The 12,820-nt window shown below is 46.3% G+C and overlaps 1 long non-coding RNA gene across 1 annotated transcript; it reads right to left on the minus strand.

The window, feature by feature from the left end:
- Positions 1-1,485: 1,485 nt before the first annotated feature.
- On the minus strand, positions 1,486-2,579 carry LOC127925641 (uncharacterized). The gene is made up of 3 exons (XR_008121688.1): positions 2,532-2,579; positions 2,309-2,400; positions 1,486-1,496 (listed from the first exon to the last, which is right to left on the minus strand). It is a non-coding gene; the product is annotated as an uncharacterized LOC127925641 (long non-coding RNA).
- Between the last annotated feature and the right edge of the window lie 10,241 nt (positions 2,580-12,820).

The following is a 12,820-nucleotide window of genomic DNA, read 5'->3' on the forward strand; positions in this document are numbered from 1 at the left end:
TACCTCATGGTGTTCTGTATGATCTAACTACAATAACCTTACCTCATGGTGTTCTGTATGATCTAACTACAATAACCTTACCTCATGGTATTCTGTATGATCTAACTACAATAACCTTACCTCATGGTGTTCTGTATGATCTAACTACAATAACCTTACCTCATGGTGTTCTGTATGATCTAACTACAATAACATCTGAGTTATTTAATAACCTTACCTCATGGTGTTCTGTATGATCTAACTACAATAACCTTACCTCATGGTGTTCTGTATGATCTAACTACAATAACCTTACCTCATGGTGTTCTGTATGATCTAACTACAATAACCTTACCTCATGGTGTTCTGTATGATCTAACTACAATAACCTTACCTCATGGTGTTCTGTATGATCTAACTACAATAACCTTACCTCATGGTGTTCTGTATTATCTAACTACAATAATATCTGAGTTATTTAATAACCTTACCTCATGGTATTCTGTATGATCTAACTACAATAACCTTACCTCGTGGTGTTCTGTATGATCTAACTACAATAACCTTACCTCATGGTGTTCTGTATTATCTAACTACAATAATATCTGAGTTATTTAATAACCTTACCTCATGGTGTTCTGTATGATCTAACTACAATAACCTTACCTCATGGTGTTCTGTATGATCTAACTACAATAACCTTACCTCATGGTGTTCTGTATGATCTAACTACAATAACCTTACCTCATGGTGTTCTGTATGATCTAACTACAATAACCTTACCTCATGGTGTTCTGTATGATCTAACTACAATAACATCTGAGTTATTTAATAACCTTACCTCATGGTGTTCTGTATGATCTAACTACAATAACCTTACCTCATGGTGTTCTGTATGATCTAACTACAATAACCTTACCTCATGGTGTTCTGTATGATCTAACTACAATAACCTTACCTCATGGTGTTCTGTATGATCTAACTACAATAACCTTACCTCATGGTGTTCTGTATGATCTAACTACAATAATATCGGAGTTATTTAATAACCTTACCTCATGGTGTTCTGTATGATCTAACTACAATAACCTTATATCATGGTGTTCTGTGTGATCTAACTACAATAACCTTACCTCATGGTGTTCTGTATGATCTAACTACAATAACCTTACCTCATGGTGTTCTGTATGATCTAAATACAATAACCTTACCTCATGGTATTCTGTATGATCTAACTACAATAACCTTACCTCATGGTATTCTGTATGATCTAACTACAATAACATCTGAGTTATTTAATAACCTTACATCATGGTGTTCTGTATGATCTAACTACAATAACCTTACCTCATGGTATTCTGTATGATCTAACTACAATAACATCAGAGTTATTTAATAACCTTACCTCATGGTGTTCTGTATGATCTAACTACAATAACCTTACCTCATGGTGTTCTGTATGATCTAACTACAATAACCTTACCTCATGGTATTCTGTATGATCTAACTACAATAACCTTACCTCATGGTGTTCTGTATGATCTAACTACAATAACCTTACCTCGTGGTATGATCTAACTACAATAACCTTCCTTACCTCATGGTATTCTGTATCATCTAACTACAATAACATCTGCGTTATTTAATAACCTTACCTCATGGTGTTCTGTATGATCTAACTACAATAACCTTACCTCATTGTGTTCTGTATGATCTAACTACAATAACCTTACCTCATGGTATTCTGTATGATCTAACTACAATAACCTTACCTCATGGTATTCTGTATGATCTAACTACAATAACATCTGAGTTATTTAATAACCTTACATCATGGTGTTCTGTATGATCTAACTACAATAACCTTACCTCATGGTATTCTGTATGATCTAACTACAATAACCTCTGATTATCTAACTACAATAACATCTGAGTTATTTAAGTCTTACCTCATGGTGTTCTGTATGATCTAACTACAATAACATCTGAGTTATTTAAGTCTTACCTCATGGTGTTCTGTATGATCTAACTACAATAACATCTGAGTTATTTAAGTCTTACCTCATGGTGTTCTGTATGATCTAACTACAATAACCTTACCTCATGGTGTTCTGTATGATCTAACTACAATAACCTTACCTCATGGTGTTCTGTATGATCTAACTACAATAACCTTACCTCATGGTGTTCTGTATGATCTAACTACAATAACCTTACCTCATGGTGTTCTGTATGATCTAACTACAATAACCTTACCTCATGGTGTTCTGTATGATCTAACTACAATAACCTTACCTCATGGTGTTCTGTATGATCTAACTACAATAACCTTACCTCATGGTGTTCTGTATGATCTAACTACAATAACATCTGAGTAACAGTCTTACCTCATGGTGTTCTGTATGATCTAACTACAATAACCTTACCTCATGGTATTCTGTATGATCTAACTACAATAACCTTATCTCATGGTGTTCTGTATGATCTAACTACAATAACATCTGAGTAACAGTCTTACCTCATGGTGTTCTGTATGATCAAACTACAATAACATCTGCTGACTGAAGTCTGAAGTCCATAATGAACATGCTTCCTCTATTCCTCTGGAGAAAACAACAGACCATTCTGAGAGAGATGAAAACATGATGTTGGCCCGTACTCTGGTCTGATGAGAGGAGTGGCAAGTCATTCAGGTCAATATCAAGAAGAGAATCATATCGGTCACATCCCTATTGGGATGAAACTACTGGCTTCTGAAATCAACAGGAGGGGAGGGGGGGGACATCCTCACAAGGAACTACTTCCTTCTGAAATCAACAGGAGGGGAGGGGGGGGGGGACATCCTCACAAGGAACTACTTCCTTCTGAAATCAACAGGAGGGGGGGGGGGGGGGACATCCTCACAAGGAACTACTTCCTTCTGAAATCAACAGGAGGGGGGGGGGGGTCATGCGTCTCGGTTAAGATGCATTGGTGTGGACATCCTCACAAGGAACTACTGGTACAACATGGGACAAGTGATACAACTCCAGTCTTAAAGAGACAGTGGTCCAATTCCTTACTTTGTTGACCACGACCAGATCACACGTTGCTGATGTTAATCTAGCTAGTAGGAGATATACAGACACCCCTCTACGCGCAGGCACCACTCTACGCGCAGGCACCACTCTACGCGCAGGCGCCACTCTACGCGCAGGCGCCACTCTACGCGCAGGCGCCACTCTACGCGCAGGCACCACTCTACGCGCAGGCACCACTCTACGCGCAGGCACCACTCTACGCGCAGGCACCACTCTACGCGCAGGCACCACTCTACGCGCAGGCACCACTCTATACGCGCAGGCACCACTCTACGCGCAGGCGCCCCTCTATACGCGCAGGCGCCACTCTATACGCGCAGGCGCCCTCTATACGCGCAGGCGCCCTCTATACGCGCAGGCGCCACTCTATACGCGCAGGCGCCACTCTATACGCGCAGGCGCCACTCTATACGCGCAGGCGCCACTCTACGCGCAGGCGCCCCTCTACGCGCGCAGGCGCCCCTCTACGCGCAGGCGCCCCTCTACGCGCAGGCGCCCCTCTACGCGCAGGCGCCACTCTACGCGCAGGCGCCACTCTACGCGCAGGCGCCACTCTACGCGCAGGCGCCACTCTACGCGCAGGCGCCACTCTACGCGCAGGCACCACTCTACGCGCAGGCACCACTCTACGCGCAGGCACCACTCTACGCGCAGGCACCACTCTACGCGCAGGCACCACTCTACGCGCAGGCACCACTCTAGATGCAGGCACCACTCTAGACGCAGGCACCACTCTAGACGCAGGCACCACTCTAGACGCAGACACCACTCTAGACGCAGACACCACTCTAGACGCAGACACCACTCTAGACGCAGACACCACTCTAGACGCAGACACCACTCTAGACGCAGACACCACTCTAGACGCAGACACCACTCTACACAGACACCACTCTACACAGACACCACTCTACACAGACACCACTCTACACAGACACCACTCTACACAGACACCACTCTCTACTCTCAGTCTCTGTCCATGTCCTCTCTCTGCTCTACAGTCTCTGTACATGTCCTCTCTCTGCTCTACAGTCTCTGTCCATGTCCTCTCTACTCTCCAGTCTCTGTCCATGTCCTCTCTACTCTCCAGTCTCTGTCCATGTCCTCTCTCTGCTCTACAGTCTCTGTCCATGTCCTCTCTCTGCTCTACAGTCTCTGTCCATGTCCTCTCTCTGCTCTCCAGTCTCTGTCAATGTCCTCTCTCTACTCTCCAGTCTCTGTCCATGTCCTCTCTCTACTCTCCAGTCTCTGTCCATGTCCTCTCTACTCTCCAGTCTCTGTCCATGTCCTCTCTACTCTACAGTCTCTGTCCATGTCCTCTCTCTACTCTCCAGTCTCTGTCCATGTCCTCTCTCTACTCTCCAGTCTCTGTCCATGTCCTCTCTCTACTCTCCAGTCTCTGTCCATGTCCTCTCTCTACTCTCCAGTCTCTGTCCATGTCCTCTCTCTACTCTCCAGTCTCTGTCCATGTCCTCTCTCTACTCTCCAGTCTCTGTCCATGTCCTCTCTCTACTCTCCAGTCTCTGTCCATGTCCTCTCTCTACTCTCCAGTCTCTGTCCATGTCCTCTCTACTCTCCAGTCTCTGTCCATGTCCTCTCTACTCTCCAGTCTCTGGCCATGTCCTCTCTACTCTCCAGTCTCTGTCCATGTCCTCTCTACTCTCCAGTCTCTGTCCATGTCCTCTCTCTACTCTCCAGTCTCTGTCCATGTCCTCTCCAGTCTCTGGCCATGTCCTCTCTCTACTCTCCAGTCTCTGTCCATGTCCTCTCTACTCTCCAGTCTCTGTCCATGTCCTCTCTCTACTCTCCAGTCTCTGTCCATGTCCTCTCTACTCTCCAGTCTCTGGCCATGTCCTCTCTCTACTCTACAGTCTCTGTCCATGTCCTCTCTCTCTACTCTCCAGTCTCTGTCCATGTCCTCTCTCTACTCTCTGTCCATGTCCTCTCTACTCTCCAGTCTCTGTCCATGTCCTCTCTCTACTCTCCAGTCTCTGTCCATGTCCTCTCTCTACTCTCCAGTCTCTGTCCATGTCCTCTCTCTACTCTCCAGTCTCTGTCCATGTCCTCTCTCTACTCTCCAGTCTCTGTCCATGTCCTCTCTCTACTCTCCAGTCTCTGTCCATGTCCTCTCTCTACTCTCCAGTCTCTGTCCATGTCCTCTCTACTCTACAGTCTCTGTCCATGTCCTCTCTCTACTCTCCAGTCTCTGTCCATGTCCTCTCTCTACTCTCCAGTCTCTGTCCATGTCCTCTCTCTACTCTCCAGTCTCTGTCCATGTCCTCTCTCTACTCTCCAGTCTCTGTCCATGTCCTCTCTACTCTCCAGTCTCTGTCCATGTCCTCTCTCTACTCTCCAGTCTCTGTCCATGTCCTCTCTCTACTCTCCAGTCTCTGTCCATGTCCTCTCTACTCTCCAGTCTCTGTCCATGTCCTCTCTCTCCAGTCTCTGTCCATGTCCTCTCTACTCTCCAGTCTCTGTCCATGTCCTCTCTCTACTCTCCAGTCTCTGTCCATGTCCTCTCTCTACTCTCCAGTCTCTGTCCATGTCCTCTCTCTACTCTCCAGTCTCTGTCCATGTCCTCTCTCTACTCTCCAGTCTCTGTCCATGTCCTCTCTCTACTCTCCAGTCTCTGTCCATGTCCTCTCTCTACTCTCCAGTCTCTGTCCATGTCCTCTCTCTACTCTCCAGTCTCTGTCCATGTCCTCTCTCTACTCTCCAGTCTCTGTCCATGTCCTCTCTCTACTCTCCAGTCTCTGTCCATGTCCTCTCTCTACTCTCCAGTCTCTGTCCATGTCCTCTCCAGTCTCTCTCCATGTCCTCTCTACTCTCCAGTCTCTGTCCATGTCCTCTCTCTGCTCTACAGTCTCTGTCCATGTCCTCTCTCTGCTCTACAGTCTCTGTCCATGTCCTCTCTCTACTCTCCAGTCTCTGTCCATGTCCTCTCTCTACTCTCCAGTCTCTGTCCATGTCCTCTCTACTCTCCAGTCTCTGTCCATGTCCTCTCTACACTCTCCAGTCTCTGTCCATGTCCTCTCTCTACTCTCCAGTCTCTGTCCATGTCCTCTCTACTCTCCAGTCTCTGTCCATGTCCTCTCTCTACTCTCAGTCTCTGGCCATGTCCTCTCTACTCTCCAGTCTCTGGCCATGTCCTCTCTCTACTCTCCAGTCTCTGTCCATGTCCTCTCTACTCTCCAGTCTCTGTCCATGTCCTCTCTACTCTCCAGTCTCTGTCCATCTTTCCTCAGTGTTAAATGTCCTCTACTCTCGAGTCTCTGCCCGTCTCCCAGTGTTGTTAACAAACCTCTGGGCGGCGTGGACACTTTCCCCAGTAGAGATATGAAGCATCTTAGGATTGCAGTAGTTTCTCTAATGTCATAAAAGGATTATCAGAGAAAGTGTCCAGGTGAGGTCAAGAAAGACACTCGTCACCATAGACACAACTCGTTTTTAGAAGTGAAGGGAGAACGTCCCTCGGACCACAGTCATGTGACTGGAACACTCACGGCCGAGGTACACCCAATATGGCCGCCGGTCAGCTCCATACACAACATTAGACCTCTGTCTGGGACACACACACACACTCACGGCAGAGGTACACCCAATATGGCTGCTGGTCAGCTCAATACACAACATTAGACCTCTGTCTGGGACACACACACACACACACACTCACACACGGCCGAGGTACACCCAATATGGCCGCTGGTCAGCTCAATACACAACATTAGACCTCTGTCTGGGACACACACACACACACTCACACACTCACACACTCACGGCCGAGATACACCCAATATGGACGCTGGTCAGCTCCACCCACCAAGACAAGTTTCTAGTCATTCTATATCTATGGAACAGAGAATCTACTCACAGCACGTCTCACATTAGAGCTCATTAACATCTCCTCAAAACACAACATTAGACCTCTGTCTGGGGGGGGGGGGACAAAGACAAGGGCAGAGTTGAACATTCTCTCAGAGTAGCCTATTTAGGTAATTTAATCTATAGGGCCTGGGCTCCATCCTTTACTCATGTGATGTTTAAAAACGAGCCAAAAAGGCTAAATCTATCCTAAAAAGTGACTATACAGGACCTGGAACAACACTGCTTGATGTAAAACATCAACATCTATAAGGGTTGTAATGCAGTGAGGATACAGCCTCTGGTGGGTTATATCCTTCCTGTTTGGACCTAACAACATCTATAAGGGTTGTAATGCAGTGAGGATACAGCCTCTGGTGGGTTATATCCTTCCTGTTTGGACCTAACAACAACAACATCTATAAGGGTTGTAATGCAGTGAGGATACAGCCTCTGGTGGGTTATATCCTTCCTGTTTGGCCCTAACAACAACAACATCTATAAGGGTTGTAATGCAGTGAGGATACAGCCTCAGGTGGGTTATATCCTTCCTGTTTGGACCTAACAACATCTATAAGGGTTGTAATGCAGTGAGGATACAGCCTCTGGTGGGTTATATCCTTCCTGTTTGGCCCTAACAACATCTATAAGGGTTGTAATGCAGTGAGGATACAGCCTCAGGTGGGTTATATCCTTCCTGTTTGGACCTAACAACATCTATAAGGGTTGTAATGCAGTGAGGATACAGCCTCTGGTGGGTTATATCCTTCCTGTTTGGACCTAACAACAACAACATCTATAAGGGTTGTAATGCAGTGAGGATACAGCCTCTGGTGGGTTATATCCTTCCTGTTTGGACCTAACAACAACAACATCTATAAGGGTTGTAATGCAGTGAGGATACAGCCTCTGGTGGGTTATATCCTTCCTGTTTGGCCCTAACAACAACAACATCTATAAGGGTTGTAATGCAGTGAGGATACAGCCTCTGGAGGGTTATATCCTTCCTGTTTGGACCTAACAACAACATCTATAAGGGTTGTAATGCAGTGAGGATACAGCCTCTGGTGGGTTATATCCTTCCTGTTTGGACCTAACAACATCTATAAGGGTTGTAATGCAGTGAGGATACAGCCTCTGGTGGGTTATATCCTTCCTGTTTGGACCTAACAACAACAACATCTATAAGGGTTGTAATGCAGTGAGGATACAGCCTCAGGTGGGTTATATCCTTCCTGTTTGGACCTAACAACAACAACATCTATAAGGGTTGTAATGCAGTGAGGATACAGCCTCTGGTGGGTTATATCCTTCCTGTTTGGACCTAACAACAACAACAACATCTATAAGGGTTGTAATGCAGTGAGGATACAGCCTCTGGTGGGTTATATCCTTCCTGTTTGGACCTAACAACAACAACATCTATAAGGGTTGTAATGCAGTGAGGATACAGCCTCTGGTGGGTTATATCCTTCCTGTTTGGACCTAACAACATCTATAAGGGTTGTAATGCAGTGAGGATACAGCCTCAGGTGGGTTATATCCTTCCTGTTTGGACCTAACAACAACAACATCTATAAGGGTTGTAATGCAGTGAGGATACAGCCTCTGGTGGGTTATATCCTTCCTGTTTGGACCTAACAACAACAACATCTATAAGGGTTGTAATGCAGTGAGGATACAGCCTCTGGTGGGTTATATCCTTCCTGTTTGGACCTAACAACAACATCTATAAGGGTTGTAATGCAGTGAGGATACAGCCTCAGGTGGGTTATATCCTTCCTGTTTGGACCTAACAACAACAACATCTATAAGGGTTGTAATGCAGTGAGGATACAGCCTCTGGTGGGTTATATCCTTCCTGTTTGGACCTAACAACAACATCTATAAGGGTTGTAATGCAGTGAGGATACAGCCTCTGGTGGGTTATATCCTTCCTGTTTGGACCTAACAACAACAACATCTATAAGGGTTGTAATGCAGTGAGGATACAGCCTCAGGTAGGTTATATCCTTCCGCTTTGATGACAGAGAGAACAGATGTATTCTCATCACAGACCGTCTCATCCAGAATGAGAGGAATGACCTCTGTTCTTCACATCTAGTTTACAGAGTAACCTGTTAACTAGCTCTATTCTTCACATCTAGTTTACAGGGTAGAGTAACCTGTTAACTAGTTATATTCTTCACATCTAGTTCACAGGGTAGAGTAACCTGTTAACTAGTTATATTCTACACATCTAGTTCACAGAGTAACCTGTTAACTAGCTCTATTCTACACATCTAGTTCACAGAGTAACCTGTTAACTAGCTCTATTCATCACATCTAGTTCACAGAGTAACCTGTTAACTAGCTCTGTTCTTCACATCCAGTTTACAGGGTAGAGTAACCTGTTAACTAGCTCTATTCATCACATCTAGTTTACAGGGTAACCTGTTAACTAGCTCTATTCTACACATCTAGTTTAAAGGGTAACCTGTTAACTAGCTCTATTCTACACATCTAGTTCACAGGGTAGAGTTTTGCAACAACTTGTTTGCGTGAGAAAGAAAGTTAATCTTTGTGTCTGAATAGGTTATCAATGACTCAAACTTCTTCTTTCTTGGATGTTTTGAAGCCGTTGCTACGAACTACCAAACTAAACGGTTTTCCTGCTGATAGAGATAAGGTAGGTAGTGATACACTAGTACATTTTGGAAGCATTATATTGCCAAGAAATGTTACTGGCAATAGAGAAGGGTATGAGACAATGGAGGAATGAGGAGCCATGAGGAGCAATGAGGAGCCATGAGGAGGAATGAGGAGCAATGAGGAGCAATGAGGAGGAATGAGGAGGAATGAGGAGCCATGAGGAGGAATGAGGAGCCATGAGGAGGAATGAGGAGCAATGAGGAGGAATGAGGAGCAATGAGGAGGAATGAGGAGCCATGAGGAGGAATGAGGAGCCATGAGGAGGAATGAGGAGCCATGAGGAGCCATGAGGAGGAATGAGGAGCCATGAGGAGGAATGAGGAGCAATGAGGAGCCATGAGGAGGAATGAGGAGCAATGAGGAGGAATGAGGAGCCATGAGGAGGAATGAGGACCAATGAGGAGGAATGAGGAGCCATGAGGAGGAATGAGGACCAATGAGGAGCAATGTGGACCAATGAGGAGGAATGAGGAGCCATGAGGAGGAATGAGGAGCCATGAGGAGCCATGAGGAGCCATGAGGAGGAATGAGGAGGAATGAGGAGGAATGAGGAGAAATGAGGAGGAATTAGGAGGAATTAGGAGGAATTAGGAGCAATGAGGAGGAATGAGGAGCCATGAGGAGGAATGAGGAGGAATGAGGAGCAATGAGGACCAATGAGGAGCAATGAGGAGGAATGAGGAGGAATGAGGAGGAATGAGGAGGAATGAGGAGCCATGAGGAGGAATGAGGAGGAATGAGGAGACATACTGCTAGAGGTGTAGAACTGAACCCTGTTCTGTCCATCTACGAGACATACTGCTAGAGGTGTAGAACCCTGTTCTGTCCATCTACGAGACATACTGCTAGAGGTGTAGAACCCTGTTCTGTCCATCTACGAGACATACTGCTAGAGGTGTAGAACCCTGTTCTGTCCATCTATGAGACATACTGCCAGTCTAAGGCACTGCATCTCAATGCTAGAGTTGTCACTACAGACACCCTGGTTCGAATCCAGGCTGTATCACAACCGGCCGTGATTGGGAATCCCATAGGGCGGCTCTGAACTAAGACCCGAAACTACTCTGAACTAAGACCCAGAATCAGACCCTCTGAACTAAGACCCAGAATCAGACCCTCTGAACTAAGACCCAGAATCAGACCCTCTGAACTAAGACCCAGAATCAGACCCTCTGAACTAAGACCCAGAATCAGACCCTCTGAACTAAGACCCAGAATCAGACCCTCTGAACTAAGACCCAGAATCAGACCCTCTCTGAACTAAGACCCAGAATCAGACCCTCTGAACTAAGACCTGAACAGAATCAGACCCTCTGAACTAAGACCCAGAATCAGACCCTCTGAACTGATCAGACCCTCTGAACTAAGACCCAGAATCAGACCCTCTGAACTAAGACCCAGAATCAGACCCTCTGAACTAAGACCCAGAATCAGACCCTCTGAACTAAGACCCAGAATCAGACCCTCTGAACTAAGACCCAGAATCAGACCCTCTGAACTAAGACCCAATCAGACCCTCTGAACTAAGACCCAGGATCAGACCCTCTGAACTAAGACCCAGGATCAGACCCTCTGAACTAAGACCCAGGATCAGACCCTCTGAACTAAGACCCAGGATCAGACCCTCTGAACTAAGACCCAGGATCAGACCCTCTCAGACCCCCTCTGAACTAAGACCCAGGATCAGACCCTCTGAACTAAGACCCAGAATCAGACCCTCTGAACTAAGACCCAGGATCAGACCCTCTGAACTAAGACCCCAGACCCTCTGAACTAAGACCCAGGATCAGACTCTCTGAACTAAGACCCTCAGACCCTCTGAACTAAGACCCAGAATCAGACCCTCTGAACTAAGACCCAGACCCAGAATCAGACCCTCTGAACTGAGACCCTCTGAACTAGACCCAGGATCAGACCCTCTGAACTAAGACCCAGAATAGACCCTCTGAACCCAGAATCAGACCCTCTGAACTAAGACCCAGAATCAGACCCTCTGAACTAAGACCCAGAATCAGACCCTCTGAACTAAGACCCAGAATCAGACCCTCTGAACTAAGACCCAGAATCAGACCCTCTGAACTAAGACCCAGAATCAGACCCTCACTGAACTAAGACCCAGAATCAGACCCTCTGAACTAAGACCCAGAATCAGACCCTCTGAACTAAGACCCAGGAATCAGACCCTCTGAACTAAGACCCAGAATCAGACCCTCTGAACTAAGACCCAGACCCATCTGAACTAAGACCCAGAATCAGACCCTCTGAACTAAGACCCAGAATCAGAGTCACCCAGAATCAGACCCTCTGAACTAAGACCCCAGGGTCAGACCCTCTGAAGACCTCTCTGAATCAGACCCTCTGAACTAAGACCCAGAATCAAGTCACTGAACTAAGACCCAGAATCTGAACTAAGACCCAGAATCAGACCCTCTGAACTAGACCCAGGATCAGACCCTCTGACTAAGACCCAGGATCAGACCCTCTGAACTAAGACCCAGGATCAGACCCTCTGAACTAAGACCCAGATCATGAACAGACCCAGACCCTCTGAACTAAGACCCAGAATCAGAGTCACTGAACTATCAGACCCTCTGAACTAAGACCCAGGAATCAGACCCTCTGAACTAAGACCCTCAGACCCTCTGAACTAAGACCCAGAATCAGACCCTCTGAACTAAGACCCAGAATCAGAGTCACTGAACTAAGACCCAGAATCAGACCCTCTGAACTAAGACCCAGAATCAGAGACCCTCTGAACTAAGACCCAGAATCAGACCCTCTGAACTAAGACCCAGATCAGACCCTCTGAACTAAGACCCAGGATCAGACCCTCTGAACTAAGACCCAGGATCAGACCCTCTGAACTAAGACCCAGAATCAGACCCTCTGAACTAAGACCCAGGATCAGACCCTCTGAACTAAGACCCAGGATCAGACCCTCTGAACTAAGACCCAGGATCAGACCCTCTGAACTAAGACCCAGGATCAGACCCTCTGAACTAAGACCCAGGATCAGACCCTCTGAACTAAGACCCAGAATCAGAGTCACTGAACTAAGACCCAGAATCAGACCCTCTGAACTAAGACCCAGGATCAGACCCTCTGAACTAAGACCCAGGATCAGACCCTCTGAACTAAGACCCAGGATCAGACCCTCTGAACTAAGACCCAGGATCAGACCCTCTGAACTAAGACCCAGAATCAGACCC

Source organism: Oncorhynchus keta, unplaced genomic scaffold (assembly GCF_023373465.1).
Source record: "Oncorhynchus keta strain PuntledgeMale-10-30-2019 unplaced genomic scaffold, Oket_V2 Un_contig_6005_pilon_pilon, whole genome shotgun sequence".
Classification (NCBI taxonomy): Eukaryota; Metazoa; Chordata; class Actinopteri; order Salmoniformes; family Salmonidae; genus Oncorhynchus; species Oncorhynchus keta.